This window comes from Lissotriton vulgaris, chromosome 5 (assembly GCF_964263255.1).
Source record: "Lissotriton vulgaris chromosome 5, aLisVul1.2, whole genome shotgun sequence".
Lineage (NCBI taxonomy): Eukaryota > Metazoa > Chordata > Amphibia > Caudata > Salamandridae > Lissotriton > Lissotriton vulgaris.
Window position 1 is genome coordinate 1,630,543,683 of NC_141693.1, and position 8,724 is coordinate 1,630,552,406.

An 8,724-nucleotide genomic window follows, 5' to 3' on the forward strand; every position below is an offset into this window, starting at 1 on the left:
TCCACTTTTTGCCCCGCCCACCCTGACTGGATCTTTTACTCCGCTGCGTGACACAGTGTCTTCTAATTACTGGGTGAGCTCTTTCTATTTTCATTCACACAATGGCGTGGTGTGGCAACAGCTTTTTTTAAGTCGGTAACACTTTTTTGTTTTTGTTATTGAAAGAGGATTTGCTGTTTTTCGAGCTAACTGCAGTGCCCACTGCATGTACAGAGGAAGGTGTTTTCCGCGCCCTTATCTGCGCTTGTTTTAACGGTCTCCTTTAACTGATCGTGGAGCACCTTTACAAAAAATTCATGCACATTGGTGTCCCAGACATCAGTAGCAGCAGGGAGGGCGTCTGAAGCCTTGTTTGTGTAGCATGCAGCCTGCTTGCTCTCCCGTTGGGGCCAGTATCCACCCATACTCTGGCTGGCTTTTGCACTCGCTGCAGGCAGGAGACAGTTATTGTGTTAAAAAATTGTTTTACCAGAACCTTAATACTGGCAGCCTTTACAGGCATGAGTATACACACAGCTCAGCACCGCTGGAGGCAGAGTGGGAGGGGCCGGGGAGGAAGGCAGGCTTGAGTTACACGGCAGTTCCCTGAAGAGGCCAAGGCACCGTTAAGGGGGAAGAGCAGGCTGATGCATGTTAAAAGGAACAAACATTACAAAACTTGTTTTCAATCTGCATCGTGCTTTCAGTGTAAGTGTGGGACATGGCGCCGCAGTGAAACCTCACGTCATGCTGACTGAGCGGCTAGTTTTAATTGAGATTGTCCTGCTGTGCTTTAATTGCAGTGCATTTCTTTTGTTGCGTACTCGTTTTCCTTCCAATTTCACCGCTCTGTTAGCAGAGTTTGTTTTAAAAATGTGTTGCAGACACACGTCCGATACGGTATGTGGACTCGTTCTGGTGTGCTGTCCCTGCCCAGGTTCACCGCGGCTCCTAGTGCCGATTGTGTGGAGGGCAGGGAGCCATCTTGGGTGTCCCAAGATCCCGGAGGGAGGCAAGTCAGTGCTCCAGCTGGGGGAGGGAAAGGCATAAATCGCACATGATCTCTCAGACGTGCAGCGAACGTGCGCAGGGGGCGTGCCAAAGGCAAGCCCATCTGAGCCCCACACCCCGGGAGCGCCCAGTGCCAGCCATGATGCCACCTTCAGTCCAGATATGCTGGGGGATTGGTGTCTCCTAAGCCGCGATGAACTATTGGCCCTTGACTCCCCCCCCTGTGCTGGCAACAAACAGTGGGCTGTCTTATCCAACCTGTCTATTTGTAAATTCTGTTTTAAATCTAATTGCCCAGTCCCAGGGCCTCAAGCTGTCAGAGGGCTTCGGGTTTTTGCGGCTCTTATCAATGTCTGCTCAATGGTGAAACATGCGCTTAATATCCATGAGCTCATCATAGATAATGCGCTAGATGCTCTTTTCATCACGGAAACCTGGCTTGGTGAATCATGCGCACCAGTGGTGGAGTTGCTGTCCCTAGAGGGTATCGTATTGCCCGGGCTGACCGCACCTCAGGGAGAGGAGGGGGCACTGCGGTGGTCTTTAGGGAGACTTGGACTTTTACGTGCGAAACTGTGAGAGAGCTGGGGGAGGGAGAGGCTTTGGATTTCACCTTTTTCCTCTCGCCTCACTTTACGATGGGGGGACGCTGGTGTATCGTCTCCCAGACCTCCTGGGGCTTTCCAGAGGGCTCTAAGTGAGGCCATCACCTCACGTGCTCTTCACTTTCCTAAATTTCTCCTTTTCGGTGATTTTAATATTAATCTGGATATTCTTACAGGCCCTGATACTGCTTGCCTGCTGGGCTTACTTGAGCTGACCCAGCTGACTCAGTGGGTTACTGGACCATCACATACAGGGGGGCATCTGATTGATCTGGTGTGCTCCAATTTTGTTATTACGGTCACCGATCCACTTCCAGTTCCTTGGACTGACCACTGGCCTTGAGTCCTCCTTCTCGTAAGATCAATGTTTCTGCGCTTTCTGAAGCACTGTCACTTTCACATCCAGGTCCGGCGTCAGACCTTGGAGGGGCGGTGGATAGTTTTAATGCCTGGGTTAGTCGGGAATTGACCCCTTCTCTCACCCACTGGCCTGCAGATCTCTCCGGTCCTCCCCCTCCTGCCCCTGGTTCTCTCCCAATCTAAAAGAGATGAAACTAGAGTGTAAAAAACTCAAACGGCTATGGCGGTTGGAGTATTGCCCTAATGCCAAATCTGCACTCTGCGCAGCTCAAAGAGACTACTATGCAGCAGTCAAGAGCGCCAAGAGCGCCTGGTATGCTGAACGGATCGATAAAGCAAACAACAATAGTAAGGAGATCTTCACTATAGTCAACAGTTTCATGGGCCCTGGTGCGGAAAAAAAGACTCTCTCAGTTTCCACTCAGTGGTGTGAAGAGCTTTTTTTTATTAATAAAATACTGTCCATTCAAGACAGCCTAGGCTCTTCCTTGGCAGCCGAGCCGCTCCCCTCTGCCACTAACCTCTTGCCTTCCATGCTTCTCAGGTCAGAGCTCACTCAGTTTTCACCTGCTGAGGGTTCGGATATTCTTGCCATCTTGAAATCTCTCAAATCTGGCTCCTTATTGGACCCTTGCTCTGCACGAATTTTAGCGGAAGTGGCGGAGAAGGTGTACTTGGAAGTCGCTGCCATTATCAATCTCTCCCTTTTGTCGGCCAGGGTTCCGGCAAAATGGAAACAGGCCAAACTTCTTCCTCTTCTCAAAAAACCCACTGCGGACCCTTCCGTACTCTCCAACTACCGTCCGATTTCGTTACTGCCAGCTTTAGCCAAAGTATGTGAAAAAGTGGTCTTCCACCAGCTGGAGACTTTTGTAGAAATGACAGGGGCTCTTCAGCCCGCTCAATCAGGGTTCAGGTAAGCATTTAGCCCTGAAACCGCGCTAGTTGAAATGGCGGAGGCCATTAAAGAGTGCCTGGATGGCGGGGGCAGAGCAGCCTTGATTTTGCTTGACCTCTACGCCTCCTTCGATACGGTGCATCACGAGCTTCTTCTTGCCCGTTGTAATTTATCAATGCTTGTTTGACCTATTTAGTAATGTTAGGAATGTTAATACTAGAAGTGATGACATCATAGAATGTTACAGATAGAGTAGGGCATTACAGAGAGAACTGTGGATCAGTGAGGCTGCTTTCTCTGGTTGATGCTGTTACTAAGATCTTGAATAAAGCTCATTGAGTTTTACTACAACCTGGATTACTACTTTATTTCACTGGTGACGAGGGCCTTACTTGATTGGGGACAGGTTTTCAGCATCAATTCCCCCTATCACATTAAATGGATTGAAAAACGGATCTTCAAATGAACTTTCAACTGAGGAAAACGTATTTTCAAATGGACTCAATCTTATTTTTCTGGATTATTTCTACTGGATTTTCGATTCTAGCTTCTTTTTAGAAGTATTGTGAGTACTTTCGCTGTTTGAACATTGATTATTTTCTTTTAATGAAAGATTTGAATGTTTTTTGTTTTTTATCATACTGTATTTTACCCGATGACACATGGGTACAAATTTGGACTGACTACGTTTTAAGAAGCGTCTTTTTTTTATCTTTGGCTTCTCATTGTATCGGGGATTTCAACATAAACGTTTCAAGGTTGCGTCTTTCAAGTTGTCGTGAACGCAAATCCTGGGCATTTTTCAAACTTACTGAGCGTGAGCGCAGACAGAATCACCGGTGCGAGCCGGTGAACACACAGGGGGGTCGGGGAGTCCTGGGAAGGGGGTCGCAGATTCTGCCAGAGTGCAGTTCCTGGCGTCGCGCTGATCGAGGGTGCTCAAGGCGGAGGCCGCCTAATTCACACCGAGGTGTGAAAAACATAAAAGCCTCGTTAACAAGTAAAGGTGTTTTAAAGACCTGTGATAGTACTCTGGTGTGCCTTTGTGTGTGTCCAAGCTGTTTCAGCCAGGCTGACATACAGGAGCTGGGGGGGGGAGGGGGGTGGGGGAGGAGGCTGTAGCCCTTTGAGGTCAATGGACTTAGCTGTGGGTTTATTTTTACTTTTAATGTTTTATATAGCGCTAGTTTAACCCGTAGGTATCAGAGCGCTTTACAAATACACTGTAAACAGCAGAAGGACAGCAGAAGGACATTACAATCACATCATTGGTTCAAGTCCCATGAGCCCTCATACCTGGTGCCTGTGCAGGAGAAATGTGGCTGAGAGTCTGTTCTTCATGGTGAGATGTTTTCACAGCCGGCTGTAAACCCCCCTCCCCCCCCCCCCCCCCAAGCAGGGAGGCACAGAGATGCCCTCCCATGAGAGAGGAAGACGAAGCAGAGAGAGACTGACCCCCCATGACAGAGGCACAGACAAGGTGGGTGAATGAATGATGGGTGGATGGATGGATGAAAGGGTGGGCGGATGAAGGATGTATGGATGGATGGATGAAAGGGTGGATGGCTGTATGGATGGACGGATGGAAGGATGAAAGGGTGGACGGATGTGTGAAAAGGTGGGTGGATGAATGATGAGTGGATGGATGTAAAGATGAAAGGGTGGTTGGATGGATGAAGGATGGATGGATGTGTGAAAAGGTGGGTGGATGGAGGATGGATGGATGAAAGGGTGGATGAAATGGTAGATGGATGAGGGATGGATGTATGGATGGATAAAAGGTTGCATGGATGAATGATGGATGGATTTGTGAAAAGGTGGGTGGATGAGTGATGGATGGATGTAAGGGTGGATGGATGGATGAAGGATGGATGGAAGGATGGAAGGATGAAAGTGTGGATGGATGAAGGATGGATGTATGGATGGATAAAAGGTTGCATGGATGAATGATGGATGCATGGATGGATGTGTGAAAAGATGGGGGATGAAGGATGGGTGGGTGGATGGATGGATGAAAGGGTGGGTGGATGAAGGATGGATGTATAGATGAAAGGGTGGATGGATATATGGATGGAATAATGAAAGGGTGGATGGATTAATGAAAGGTTGGATGGATGAAGGATGGATGTATGGATGGAAGGATGAAAGGGTTGATGGATGAAGGATGGATGTATAGATAGATGGATGGATGGATAAAAGGTTGCATGTATGAATGATGGATGGATGTGTGAAAAGGTGGGTGGAAGAATGATGGGTGGATGGATGGACGGGTGGATAGGTAAAGGATGGATGTATGGATGGAAGGATGAAAAGGTGGATGGATGGATGAAGGATGTATGGATGGATAAAAGGTTGCATGGATGAATGATGGATGGATGGATGTGTGAAAAGGTGGGGGATGAATGATGGATAGGTGGATGGATGGATGAAAGGGTGGGTGGATGAAGGATGGATGTATGGATGAAAGGGTGGATGGATATATGGATGGAATAATGAAAGGGTGGATGGATGAAGGATGTATGTATGGATGAAAGGGTGGATGGATGAAGGATGGATATATGGAAGGATGGATGGATGGATAAAAGGTTGCATGGATGAATGATGGATGGATGTGTGAAAAGGTGGGTGGAAGAATGATGGGTGGATGGATGGATGGACGGGTGGATAGGTAAAGGATGGATGTATGGATGGAAGGATGAAAGGGTGGATGGATGTTGGATGTATGGATGGATAAAAGGTTGCATGGATGAATGATGGATGGATGGATGTGTGAAAAGGTGGGGGATGAATGATGGATAGATTAAAGGGTGGGTGGATGAAGGATGGATGTATGGATGAAAGGGTGGATGGATATATGGATGGAATAATGAAAGGGAGGATGGATGAAGGATGGATGTATGGATGGAAAGATGAAAGGGTGGATGGATGAAGGATGGATGTATGGGTGGATGGATAAAAGGTTGCATGGATGAATGATGGATGGATGTGTGAAAAGGTGGGTGGAAGAATGATGGATGGATGGACGGGTGGATAGGTAAAGGATGGATGTATGGATGGAAGGATGAAAGGGTGGATGGATGATGGATGTATGGACGGATAAAAGGTTGCATGGATGAATGATGGATGGATGGATGGATGTGTGAAAAGGTGGGTGTGTGGATGGACGGGTGGATAGGTAAAGGATGGATGTATGGATAAAAGGGTGGATGGATGAAGGATAGATGGATGTGTGGAAGTGTGGGTGGATGAATGATGGATGGATGGATGTGATGAGGTCTAACAGGCGCATTTATGGTTGTCGATAGTTGTTTATGATGAGGAGTACTAGTTTCTAGAATCTTTTGTCGGAAGGGGGTCCTTACTCCTAAAAAGGTTTTACAAGGGGGTCTCGGCATCAAAAAGTTTGAAGACCTCTGGATTAGAGTCTTGTTCATGATTGTACGCCATCATGGGAGTGTTGCTTTGCATTCTGGGTAATGTCTACTGCATTCTGGGTAGCGTGTGACGTTATTGCATAACGCACACCGATGCAGTGGCCATTTTATTTTCTTTGTGTCAAGAATTGCTTAGCAACGACCACGGAGGTCGGAAGTCTTCCTTTTTAGCGAATGTTATTCTTGGTTCACAATATTTACAGCGCTTAAATACTTTGATATCGCATTTTCTTTTTTTTTATTGTTTTGAAATGTTTGGACTCAAGGATTTTCACAGAAGTGCAACTTTCAGGTGAGAATAAATAATGAACTCACTGCATCTGTTCCATTCACAATTAACCCTGTAAATTGGCTAAAGAGATGGAGAGACAGCGGTGACTACTTTATTTATTTTCATTCTTTTATTTTTAAGCTAACCTTGACAGCGGTGACAACTTTATTTGTTTTAATTAGTTATTTTTCTTGGACTATTGTGACATTATTTAATTTTTAGCTAGTTGTAGTTGACTTTAACATAATTATTATGGCTTCTGCTACTAGTATGTCATAACCACCTGCTTTTCTTTCAGAGAAAGGCGAACCGATTTTGCCTTGGAAATGCTGGAAAAATGTGTTTGACTCTTACATTGTAGCAATTGGAGGTGAAAAAGTTTCAGCGTTTAGAAAACAAGCTGTTTTTTTACATAATCTTTGTGTGGAGGGGAGAAAAGTTTATGACAGCATGGATCCCATTACTTTGGGCAATGGCGAGGGAGAACCTAAGTCTATGCAATATCTTTATTAATGTTAGAGCCTTACTTTGGCCCTAGAATTAATGTTGTCCTAGATAGACATACTTTTTTTACAAGAGTCCAGGGCACTAATGAACCTGTCAAAAGTGATGTTGGTTCGATTAAGACATTGGCCGGAACTTGTGATTTTGGTGAATTATCAGACTCAATAGTCAGGCATCAATTAGTGCGATGCACTAATACCACTAGAGTGCAAAAAAAGTTGCTGTCAAAAAAACCCTACTCTGAGCGAGGCAGTTGCTATAGTTGAGGGGATGGAGAACACATCTTCCTGGGTTAAGGAGATGAAAAAAGTCATGATGTTTCTGATAAGAAAGAACCTTTGAGTAGTATACATGCTCTTACTACAGATGAGAACTCAGAGGAAGTAGTATCTAAAGTCTCATCTTTTCAAAAGTTTAAGAAGGTTGAGAAAGATTCACGCACACCTAACCTGAAATCTCCAACTGTTAAATCTGAACGTGAATCATTAGGAACAACACGTTTTAGGTGGAACCATGGCAGAGAGAAGAGTGTTAGGAAAGCTCCTAAGCTGAAGTGTTTCAGGTGTGGAGGTTTTTCGCATCTCTCTAGTTATCCTCAGTGTTTTGCAAAAGATTCTATTTGCATGAAGTGTGGGATAAAAGGACATTACGCGCATGTATGCAGGTCATTTCAAAATGGGTCAACTCAGAGTATGAGCAAGAATACTGACATTGTACGTACTGTTATCAGCTGCGTCAGTGTTGATTGTAGTCAAAATGATAATAAAGAAGTTTCCCTTTCTGAGGGTATGGCTATGGATGGCAGTGTGGTTAATAGTGTACGTGTTGAGGATGGTCTAGTGGACGCAGATGAAATTTCATTACCAGAATGTGATATTATGATTAACAATTTTAAGTTTGTTGTTTTGGCAGATTCTGGGTCTCCTTTTACCATGATGGGTAATAAACAATGGGATGAGGTTGTGGGTATGGAGAATATGACGTTACTTAAACCAGACATTAATCCTGTTGGTTATAACAAAACCAAGATTAATGTTTTTGGATATATTGAAGGGTGTATCACGTTGAAGGACAGAGAGACTGTTGGGAAAATTTACGTTGCAGAAAGAGGAGATAATCTACTAGGATGGAGACATCAAAAAGATTTGGGGATTATGTTGAATCCTAGAGCCAAAAACCCAAAAGATCAAGTCATGTTGATCAGTTGTGAAAGTGTTCAGAATTTTTCAAAAGGTTTAGGAGAGGAATACTTCAGTAGATTTCCTGAGGTGTTTTCTGATGACCTGGGCTGTCTCAGGGGTTTTGAGCATCGTATTATTTTAAAAAGAAATGCCATACCGTCAGTACATAAAGTAAGGAAGGTGTCCAATATGATGATGGGTCCCCTTAAGTTGGAGTTAGAGAGGTTGTTGAAATTAGACGTCATTAAGGAAATTGAAGCGTCTGAATGGTTGGCCCCAATTGTTTTGTCCCCAAAGGATGGTGGAGCCAACGTCAGAATGTGTGTGTATTTGAGAAGCATAAATTAGTGGATTTGGGTGGACAGGCAACCCCTGCCAAACATCTCGGAGTCTCTTAGTATTCTCAAAGGAGCACAGATTTTCAGTGTCTTGGATTTGTCATCCGCTTATCATCAGGTACCTTTACATAAGGATTCTAGAC